At 23.1% G+C, this 12006-nt stretch overlaps 1 protein-coding gene and 1 long non-coding RNA gene across 4 annotated transcripts in view; one reads left to right on the top strand and one right to left on the bottom strand.

Moving 5' to 3' along the window:
• Positions 1-1830: 1830 nt before the first annotated feature.
• LOC105737462 (uncharacterized) lies at positions 1831-7574 on the top strand. 3 transcript variants are annotated; one of them, XR_015294761.1, is made up of 6 exons: positions 1831-2221; positions 4673-4763; positions 4923-5153; positions 5689-5863; positions 6691-6943; positions 7016-7384. It is a non-coding gene; the product is annotated as an uncharacterized LOC105737462 (long non-coding RNA). The 3 variants fall into 3 exon arrangements; XR_015294760.1 differs by lacking the exon at positions 6691-6943 and having other exon boundaries at positions 7016-7574; XR_015294759.1 differs by lacking the exons at positions 6691-6943; positions 7016-7384 and having other exon boundaries at positions 5689-6067.
• rept (RuvB-like helicase 2 rept) overlaps positions 4856-12006 on the bottom strand; it is a 25339-nt gene continuing 18188 nt past the window's right edge. The window contains exon 8 of the mRNA XM_086916084.1: positions 4856-5061. The gene's annotated coding sequence lies outside the window, so the exon portion shown is untranslated. The remainder of the gene's footprint in view (positions 5062-12006) is intronic.

Here is a 12006-nt window from a genome sequence, read left to right as displayed (position 1 = left end):
CCTCAGATTAACCATCGCATTTCTTGCCTATTGTTGCGAAGTTATTCTTAGTAATTTCTGGAATTCAAATTTCAATTTTTAAGTCATTTAGAATCTTTATTCTAATCATCATTCTAAATGATGTACATGACAGATTTAAAAATATTTATAAAATATTTATATTAAGAAAGAAGTCATACAAAGAAAGAATTTTTAGAACACATATTTTCTTTTCTCTAATCCTAATCTCTAATTGCCAATCCTAATCTTATAACAATTATCCACTATTATACTATTGTATTTATTTATTTAATAGATAAAAAAATTGTTATTCTCTCTCGAATTCATTAAATATGCAAATATAACCTAAAAAAATTTATTATAGAGATAAATCTTTTGCAATTATAAAATATTATATTTATATTAAATATCATATATATTAAAATAACAAGTTTTCATTTTAATATAAAAGAACAAAAATATATAATTACATTTTCTAATAAGCACACACATGATTATTTAACAGATGTAATATAATTAATGAACTTGTTCATCTATTTTTTTGTAATATAATGGATAACTTTTGATATACAGAGGAAAATTATGTATGAGATACTATTATGTATGAACTTTAATCTATCATTATTTACAAACAGAAATTAATTAACGACATAACATATACATTCTTTTAAACATATTATTCCTCTTGAATTGTGTCACAATGCTTTACATTAGAGCTTTCATCCTACACATAAATTTTTTTGTTTTTGACAGTACCAAAGTTTACTGAGACAAATTAAAATTTTCTTTAGTAAAAAACAAAAAAAAAAAAAGAAAAAAATTTCTTTGTAGAAGATTTAGAATCTTATACAACATATCGTTACATATAAACATGATATGAATGATTTTTGTAAAAAAATTCGTAAATATAACAACTTTTCATAATAATATAATGATCTATATTACAGACGAAATCTAAATTAAAACAATTTTTATTTTGACTAAAACCAATTCTATAACAACAATATTATAAATATTATAAATAATATTATCAATATTATAAATTGCATTCTGTAATTCATATACAAAATCTACTTAGACAAAAATATATTAGCTAAAAAATATTTTTATAATATAACAGACTATAAATATAAAAAATATTTTGCGAAAAATTATTCTTAATAAGAAATTTTATAATTTAACTAATATTTATTATATTTGATTTGATATTAACATCATCTTTTTTATCTAGTCTAACCTATATAGCAATCTAAAAAAAAAAGTATTGGATTTGTTATATGAATTGGTATATGTTGAATTAGATAAAAATAGATTTTTACTATTCTATTTAATAAATTTATATGAAATATATTTTTATTCATTATCTTTTTCTATAATAAATCTATTTATTTAGATATAATCCAAAATCTTACAGATATGATCTCACAGATATATAATTAAATATTAGACATTGTCTAAAATCAACTAATTTCGAAAGAAACGCGAATCATTATCGATTTAAGTTAATCTTTTAAGATGCATTTATATATTTAAAATAAATGAATATATTTAGATATAAGATCTAATATATTTAGAATAAATGAATATATATTATAAGAATATATTAATTAAAAAAAAATTTATTTGCATTTAACTTATTAAGAGTATATAAATAATATACAATATTATGATAAATATTAGAATTTGTACATATGTGATTATTTATAACTTACCAAGATATATAGGTATAAACATAAATGTCAAAAAAATCTTTTAATAATTCTTTATAAAAAAAATATTAAACCTTCTTGGAGTCTTCATAATTGCACTATTAAAAAATTTGATTTCTGATAATTATGATATATTAATTAAAAAAAAATTACAAATGAAATGTTGCATTAAAACAATATTGGATCTTAATTTATTGAAAAAAAGAAAGAACGAGCATTCACTCATTTAGTTTAAACGCACTTTACATACGCAACATGTTGCATCGAAAGAGAAAGACTAGTATCCACTCGTAGACTGTACTTCCCTCTATCGAGCACGATGCAAGTTGCGCGGTGGGACGAGTAAACAAAGTTCGAAGTTGGCATTTCGCCTGTAGCCTATTCACCATACCGCAGACGACATGATCGCTAGCATACTCACCCCTGTACTACTCCCGGAAACCGAATGCAGTCTGAAGTATCCTGCAACCTAGCAACTCTTCAGAACGCACATTGTTTACTCGGCGAAACATGTATGTATATAGTCTGTTTCTTTCAATTTAATAATACGATCGATTTTCTTAACGATCGTTAACTTTTCGATTCTATTATATCGACTTGATATTTTCGATCTATTTTCTGAAAAATAACGAAAATAACAATATATAAATTCGAAAATATGATATTCATAAAAATTATTTTTTATTCAATTTTTTATTCAAAGTATTTTTTTCCGATATCGATAGTTCGTTAAATATAGTTAACCGTCGCAAAGATAGATTATTGGATGTTAAAATCACTGAATATCTCTATTACGTTGTTCTATGATTAAAATATCTCGCGAGTTTTTTTCATTAGTGCTTTTTATTTTGGAAATAAAAAGTAACCACAAAGAACCACATCAGGTAAATGCAGTGAAATGAATGACCAAGCGTTACTATTTATTTTTGATTAAAAATTCATGACCATAGTACAATGAATAGATGCATTATCAACAAAGCATTGTTGTTTGCTTTCATTTTTTTATGACGAGATGAGTATTTACTAAAATACATATCATCATTTCAATGTGCTTATTTTGTATAATATTTCGTTTCCTAAAAATTTACGAAAAATACATAACCTAAAAAATATGACAAATAATATTTTCAAGAAAACGTAAAAAAAGAATGAATTCCAAATATATAATATACATTTAAAAAAAAATAATATATAATTTGCATTTTTTACATTTCATTGATTTTTAGATTCAGATTCCAAAGTTTTTTCGCTGACACAAATTCTTCCGTATTGTGTAACAGTCTGAATTTGTTTTTTCAATAATCCATTGAAATGTCCGCAGTGCAGAAGAATGTTGCGTCGATTGAAATCGAAATTACAACTAATTTTTCTAAATTATTATCAGTTATAATATTTTAGTTAATCTTATTTTAGAAATATATTAATATTTTAAAATAAATATATAGAACATATTATATATATATATAAATTAAAAATAATATCTAGAATTTTTCGAGTTTTTTGTATAAAATTATTTTTATATTACACAATAAAAAATGATATTACCATAAATTATTATATAAAGAAGAATTTATAAAAACAATTCCTCAGTAGTTTGCTGCATTTAGAAAATCTGTGATTAAATTTAGATTTCAGCAACTTAAATATTATTTTAAAAAAAAATAACAATTTTTATTCACTATTAGAAACTATGAATAACAAAAAAAATTTTTGCTTCCTAATTTTTTCCATCCTATTTATATTTTATTTTGTTCTTTTATATTGAAAATATATTTTGTTGCCGTTATAAAATGATAATATAATATTTTTGTTAAAAAATTTCAATATATAATAGCTAATTATAGATAATCTAGATATGGAAGTACATTATATTTATTTTTTTATAAAAGATTTTAATAATATAACTAAATTATTATAAAATGAGACCATTTTGCAAGAAAGTAATTTGATTCATAATCAAGAAATATTCAACGGATACAATTGTAAACTTTTTCTTGAACTTTTATTCGAATATATTATATATATAAAAGTATAGTTGTGGCTGTATTTTATGAATCAGACTATCCGAATTCGAACAAAAGTATTTAAGTGGGGACGATAATACGTAAAAGGGAGGCGTAAAGTGTTAACACAGGCCAGAACAGCAGCAGACACTTGAAAACAGCGCTCTTTACCTACTCTTCAGCCATCTTTTTTTCTCTTCCCTTTCTTTACCTTTTCAACCTTCGTTTCCTCCAAACTCTTTGATGCCTCGTTCTCATCAGTTTTTGCTTGTCCATCCATTTTTTCTCCGATCCCCTTCTTTCAAACTGTCATTATTTCTGTCATATCTTTTCCCGATATTTCTTGTTTGCAAAGAAATGGTACTTCATTTTTTACCCTTGAAAAATTTTGTTAAAAGTAAAACGAATGTCCTATTTTGTAGAATTCGATATTTGTCAAACATAATGTTATAAGATTATACTTTTTTCTTTTTTATTTACTTGGAATATATTGAAAGAACAAAAAAAAAATTGAACGAGATAAATTGAAGAAAAATGAGAGATTGAATATCCATCAATAATAGTTAGATTGTAAATATATAAGAAATTTTTGTATATAAAAATCAATAAAAAATATATATAATACAATCGAATAGCAACTATATCTTACAATACATATATATGTAATTTACATATTTACATATATGTATGTACATTACATGTTTATGTAATAAAGACAATAATATCCGGATATATGGCTACTTATTATGTTTGACCAAATATCTGAAAAAATGAACATTATTTGACTTTGGCTGTGTTAAGGGTAAAAAAAAAGATAGTATAAATATAGTATAGATGAAACAGAATAAATAGAATGTAATACAAATGTCATTGTATGAATCTCAATAATTCAAAATATTTCAATTAATATTTTAACAATGAAATAATATAAAAAATATAAAAAAATTTATTTTGTTTTAGATTATGTTGAGATCTCCATTGAAGTGAAAATGTAAATTAACTATTATATGCATATATAATATATAATATAGATAACACAGAATTTTCACAGGTAAAAGATATAAATCCTAGATTTTTATATGACATATATAATTAACATATATAAATAAAAATCAAATTTATTATATAAAATGTCACAAAAAATTATTCTATAGACATACATATATTTTTATTAATTATTTATAAAATATATTTTTATTTTCTATTTTAGATAGTTTCAGAATATCTATAAATGTAAAAACCAACATTTTTCGTTAAATAATTCTTTATACTTCCAAATACAAGAGAATTTTTTTTCCGGTTGATCTGCATAATTCTACGTAATTGTTGATATCGGTGCAGATGTTAATCTACAAGAGAAAAAAAAGTTACTATTATTACAGTTATAATTACCATGCTGCAAAGCCTAAATGCTGAAAGCTATTATATTATTATCCTCAAGGTATGTTTGAATAAATTTATATACTAATTATCATTTAAATTTACATGATATTATATAAATTATATCTGTTACAAAAATTATAAAAAATAGGATGAATTTATTTGATTTTATAAATATGCGTGATTTTTTATTAAGACTAAGTTTGTATGATAGTAATAATAATAGAAACAATCACGAATGCAAAACGAAAAAATAAAAAGGAATGAAATATCTAGTAATTATCTAGTATCCATATTTTTTTTATTATCTTGTACATAATAATATATAATCAAACAGATTATAAAAATATAAAATAATACATAATGTGTATATATAATATATATATTATTTTACAAAAGAATAATATGGAATATCCATTGTATCCAATCAGGATCGAAAATTAAGGTTAAGTTTTCTTTAGTGAGATAAAGTGAGATAATGTCTCACTCTATATTCATTTATTTCATCTAACAAAAACTTAAATTATTTTTTATAAATAATAAGTAAATATTAATTAAAATTTTTGTATATAACTTGTACTTGTTTTCATCTCTAGAATCGATCTTCCAAAATGCTTCATGAATACATAATATATTAACAACTGGTGGAATGTATAAACTTCTAATGGCAATATACAATACCAAAGTTGGTACGAACATACTTAGTTAGAGCTTGTGTCCTGTGGGAGCAGGATTCTAGTGATTTACCATATATCTCCAGAGTTCATGATGGTATACACATTTAATAGAGATCGCATTTACAGCTGTATAAATCAAACTTTAGATATACTGAACATACTCGTGTCATATTCAGATATCACCAATACATTGTTTTGTCTCATTGCTATATTTCATTTAAATCGGTATTTGAAGATGTGGTTGCCCGTATTTGTATTTTATATCGTATATACTATTAATAAATAAAAGTAAGTACAACAGGATATTTATTTCACTGTCTGACGCATCATATCTTAAAAGATCTAAATTTTTTTTAAACTAAACATAGCTGAAAAGCTTTTCTCCTTTACGCGTTCGTAATTTTTCTAGATAAATTTTATCGCAACTTAGTTTATAGGAAAAGGTCAAAGGGCTTTGAACCGGCGAATTAGCAAGAGAAAATCGTTGGAAGCGTTTAATCTCCCAGCCAACTCGTTAATTTAAGAAATAAAAAGGAGTTTTCTTTCCCGTATCTTGATGAATTTCTTGCGTAACAAAAAAATTCTACGGTTCGTGAAACTCAGAAATGAATGGGAAAAAAATGGTTAAAGTTGTTATTTAAATTCAAATAATTCAATTTATCCGACGTCAAAAATGATGATATTTTTTGGAATGTCTGCAAAATGATAACATATTATAATATTTACATGTAAAATAAATGTTAAATTATTGTTAAATTATAAAAATCGTTGCAAGTATTTTTATGATACAATGATAAGTGAGATTAATAATAAATTAAAAATAATAATTTAAAGAAAAAAAAACGCAAAAATTGATATATAAAAAATCAATTTAGATTTATTTATTAAATTATAAACAATTTAAATTTTTTATATTTTTAGATAAAACGAAATAAAATTGACTTCCAAAATTTCATGAATATATTAATATTCTATATAATAATAAAAAAAATTTTATCAATAATATATACATAAATAATAAAATATAATTCAAATATTGATTCGAATAAACAACGATAAAAATGACAATTCAGTAATTATAATCGTTTTAAAATGACTTGCTATGCAATTAAAGGTGTTCAAGTGTAATAAGATGAGAATATGCGGTAGGAAAACACGAGTACTCGAGATGAAAGTAATTTAATACGTTCTACATTCCGGTTTTTCGCATCTGTCACCATATAATCATTCTTTTTTTTCTTTCCAGTCTCTCCTCGTCCGATTTGCTTCGTATCGAATCATGGCAAGAAAAACAAAAGTATTCAAAATAAAAAAGAAGAAGGTCCTAAAAATTTCATCGATTTAAAATTATTCAAGATAGTAATATTTATAATATGAATGGGATACCTTTGTTTAGGATAAGATAACAAGAAAATTATAATCATTTTAATTCTAATTTGTGTCCTTAAAAAGATCAGTTATTTTATTATAATAATGTATATCAGTAAGTTTCTCTTTATATTTATCTATTTCATTTTTTAAAAGATTCTGTCTTATTTATAAATTGATTGAATTTATATTCTTAATATTTATAAATATTCTTAAAAAGAAATTTTTGATCAAATATGCTAATTAAGAGATGAATCAAAAGTATTATACAAAAAAGTATTATATTTCTTGAAAAAATAAAAAAATTTTTAATTTGAGAAACAAAAATAGTTAATCATTTGTTATCATTATGTATAAATTAGCAATGATTAGGAATGTTTAATTATAATGTAATTTTATTATATATGTCAAATATATATAATTTTATTATAGAAAAATAATTACAATACGTAATCACATATTCCATTATTATGTTATTTTTTCTCTATTTATATTAAATATAGTAAGTCATTTTTACAAATTCTTCATTTATAAATTTAAATGAAGAAAATGAGAAGATATTTTAATTCATTCAAATACTCATTCTTTTCATTTTTGAATTACATATGAGCAGAGTTGAACAAAAATCTGATTAATCTGATTGAAAATTATAATTACTAATTAATCTTCTTAATAATTATGTAATTACTGATCATTAAATAATTTATCATAATTAATCACAATTAAGAGAAATTATAATTAATTAATTCAATAATTAATAATCATAAGATGATTATACTTTTAATTATGATTGATTTACAATAATAATACTTTATGAAAAATACATATTTTACATAATTTTCGAATATAAATTATCATTACTTGATAATCAATAACTGAACTAAAACAATATTATTCCATCAGTAAGATCTATCTGAATAGACAACATTCAATGTATTAATCACATCTGTATTAATATAATATAGTGCTTTTTTAAAATTCAAATTTAAGAAATTTTTACATTTAATATCCATACTTCTCTGTTATCATTTTCTAAATTTTGTGTCGATCAACTATCGAAACTTTTCGTTTAAAAGCTATAAAAAAAAATATACTAAATATGTAATATCATAAAAACTTATCTGCGTTTCCAAACGAAGCTTATTCGTCAGTGTGCATTTTCACTTGTCAAAGGATTAGAGTAATTTCAAAAACATCAAGACGCGATGGACCAGAATCAATGGAAAGAAGAGCCTTGTCTTTGATTCGAATCTTAGTCATTCGAACGAGGGTGTCAAGGAGTAAAAGAGAGAGCTTTTCGAGAGCTGAATCGAAGGAACAAGAGCTTACTGCGTCTCGTCGAGCTGTTGACGAGTCACTGGATAAGGAGAGAAGAGGAAGGGAGGCACCGATAGCCCTAACACGAGCGCACGAGACCTCGGGGAAATCCTAATATTTTAACCACTGGCGAGGAATGAAAGGACCCGGGTGAGCATGAAAAGGGAAAAAGGGGTGCGCGAATCATCTCTGCGTACCCTTAAACCCTACTGGATGGGGTGGAACCTGCAAGGTGGGTAGAAACTCTATGTATACCCGTTGTGGTACCCCGAGGGAAGTACTTGCAATTAACGCGGTAAGACTCGGCTCTTGCAAGGGGTAGTACACCCTTCTTAACGGTAACCATCCCTTTTCGCTCTTTCTCATGCTCTCCTTGTTTCTCTTTAATTCTGAGTTCAGTATTAGGTAATGGTATTTCGAATAAAAAATGAATTTTTTTTCAACTTTGGATCTAGGTTAATTAAATTTATTAGTTAAATGTAATTAACGTAATTGTTGTTTTGTAATATTTATGCAAATGCATATTTTTATATATGCGGAAAGTCATATATGCAAAAAATATCTGGATAGAGGATTTTAGAAATATATTTTCTATTTTGCATTCTTTGCATAATATGTTTTGTATATTTTATGTTCAAAGATATCATGTTTAGGATATTAATATATTTATAAAATATTTTTATATAATTATATATATTATTATATAATTTCCATGAAATTCTATTCAAATCAACTCATAGATTCATAAAACGTTATATTAAATAATTATTTTTTAATATATATTTAAAAATTATTATTTTAATTATTAATTTCTAACTTATTATAAATAATTCGTGTATTTCATAATTATGAAATATATTTTCAAATATTATATATTTCATTATAATAAAACTATTTTATTTTAGTAATAATATTAATTAAAATCATTAATTAAAATATCTTATTTAGCATATATCTTTATTTTTCATTATATATTATAATTTTTAAAATTTCAAAAAAAGATAAAATTGAATTAAAGAAGATAGAATAATTTTCAACTTCTTTTTTATTTGAAAATTTTTATTCAATACATAAATAAAAATAAATAGAAATAAAATATTAAATATTAAATATGTTTTCAATTTGTAATTTATTTCAAAAAATACAAAATTCTGTTTATGTTTGTTATATTGATTATAAAATAAATCAAAATTTACTATTAATTATATTTTCTTTCTTCAATTTGAAGAAAATTTATTTTTTGGCATTTCATTATTTAGAGAACGCTTAAGAACGCTTCAAATATACTTAACACTATTTTCTTATACCTTATTTCCATACTAATTTTGCTGTTCTCTTTCTCTTTTTTGCACATTTGCTGATTTATAAGTGCGACGAGTGCTTCCTTCTTGTCTATTTCTATCGAATCATTCCCCTACGAGCACTTCGCATTCATAGGGGAATGACTGTGTTCGGTTATTTGTCGGGATACACGTAATCGTGCGCACGCGTGCTTCCAGTCTTTGAAAATCTACATGCGTCACTCTATCCTTTTCTCTTCTCCATCTCATTTCTTCCCTCGTTCCGTACATTTGTCTCGCCGCAACATGCAGCGTACCTCCTTTTTAACCACCCTTCCAAGCATTCTGGCCTTAAATCCAGTCTCACGCGCCTTATGATGCAACAGATTGTGATTATATCGTGCAAATTATCAACCCTAGGGGGCATATCAAGCAGAATATCAACCACAAAACATCATACAACTTAGAGCAGTCTAATTGCGAAATGTTGTACGGTCGATTTATTAATACCAGAACAACCTAACCTAGTCAAATTGATATTGATTTCAAAATTTTTGTTTTTTTATATTACTGAAGTTGTGCTCTAATCATCTGAACTTTATTTATTGGAACAAAATTTATATCAATTAAGTGAATAATTGAGTGAACTCTAAATGAACTATTATTTGAACTAATGTTGAACATTATTAAACAAAAATGTAAGTTATATGATAGATTAATTATTATATAATTCGAGAAATTAATTAGATATACTATCAAATCTATTTATGTGAATATGAAACGAAAAATTAAGTAGTGAAATAATGAATAAGCATTCAATATTATATGAATTTGGTTATGTAAATTGCTTATCCTCAAACAACTTTATATAAATACAATTCTATTGTTAAAAATATACAGGTATTTTTTGTAAAAATTAATAATTCTTATACAGTATAAACATGATTATATATATATATATATTAATTTTATAATAGCACTTTAATTTTAATTATTTTAACTATTTGTATAATATAATAATTTTAGCTACATATTATAGGCTGATGGTTTTAATATTAAATAAAGGACTTTCGGTTTCCTATGAGCGATCGTTGATCGATTTTAGTTAGCTTTTTGCCTGGTTGGTTAGCGAAGATTGATTTTCTATTTGACGGCAATGCGTGACCGTGCGTCACGCGATTAACACCTTTGCCAATATATCGTGCTGTTCAAAAATATTAGGATACTTGCTATTTTAAGATGCTGCATATTTTTCAATATTTATAAATTTTATTATGAATTTAATTTATTTAAATTATATAAATAATGTTAATAAGTTGCATAAATTATTTAAATTATAATAAATTTATTACGAATAGTTTAAATTTAAATACGAATAATTATTAATTATTCATATGTTTGTTATATATTTTTTTCGAAATAATTATCGTGACATTTCTATTGAAATGGTGAAATTAATGAGATCGATATACATACATATATACGATATTGATACACAAGAAATAAAATTTTTTTTTATATTTTGTGCAAATAAATATTTTGGAATATAATATAATATTATATTATGCAAACTCTATTATACGTAATCGCAATCAATATAAACAAAAAATTTGCGTGAAATAAAAAATTGCGGCATTTAAATCATAAAATTAGTACCTAATATATTGTTATATATAGGATAAGAATATAAATTATTGTATCCATTAAAATTAATTATTATTCTATATTCTATATTTTTATTAAATGAAAAATTAAATCAAATCCACGTTTTTTTTTTAAAATTTCTTTTAAATTAAAAATATTTTAAAATATTAAAATTTGGTATGGTTGCAATTTTGTCAATTGAACTTAGCACTATAATTCTCAACTTTTCATATAATTCTTATTATTTGAAATATTATTTCAACTAATTATTATATAATATTAAAATATTATTTTAAATATATCCAAATCAATGAAATATTATATTAAATTATCTAATAAATAATGTCATTTTAAAATCATAATTTCAATAGAAAAATAATATTTGCTTACATAAAGTGTTTACCTTAATTCATGTCAATATTTAACTTTGTAAATAGTAATTATTTATTCTATAAAAGCAAAAATATTCGAAAGAATTTTAATTCGATAAATAGAAGATGTACTTAATATTCAATTCTATTTTTATATCTCAATTTTTTTCAAATTCAATTAATTTCCATGCAATCTAAATAAATGTTGTAATAATTTTAATAATCTCTTTAATTTCATTTTATTTTTAATTTTAATT

Source organism: Apis florea, unplaced genomic scaffold, assembly GCF_048593485.1.
Source record: "Apis florea isolate Af1SG1 unplaced genomic scaffold, ASM4859348v1 contig_37_pilon, whole genome shotgun sequence".
Taxonomy (NCBI): domain Eukaryota; kingdom Metazoa; phylum Arthropoda; class Insecta; order Hymenoptera; family Apidae; genus Apis; species Apis florea.
Note: the sequence above shows the minus strand (reverse complement) of the source record. Positions and strands in the feature narration are given on the sequence as shown.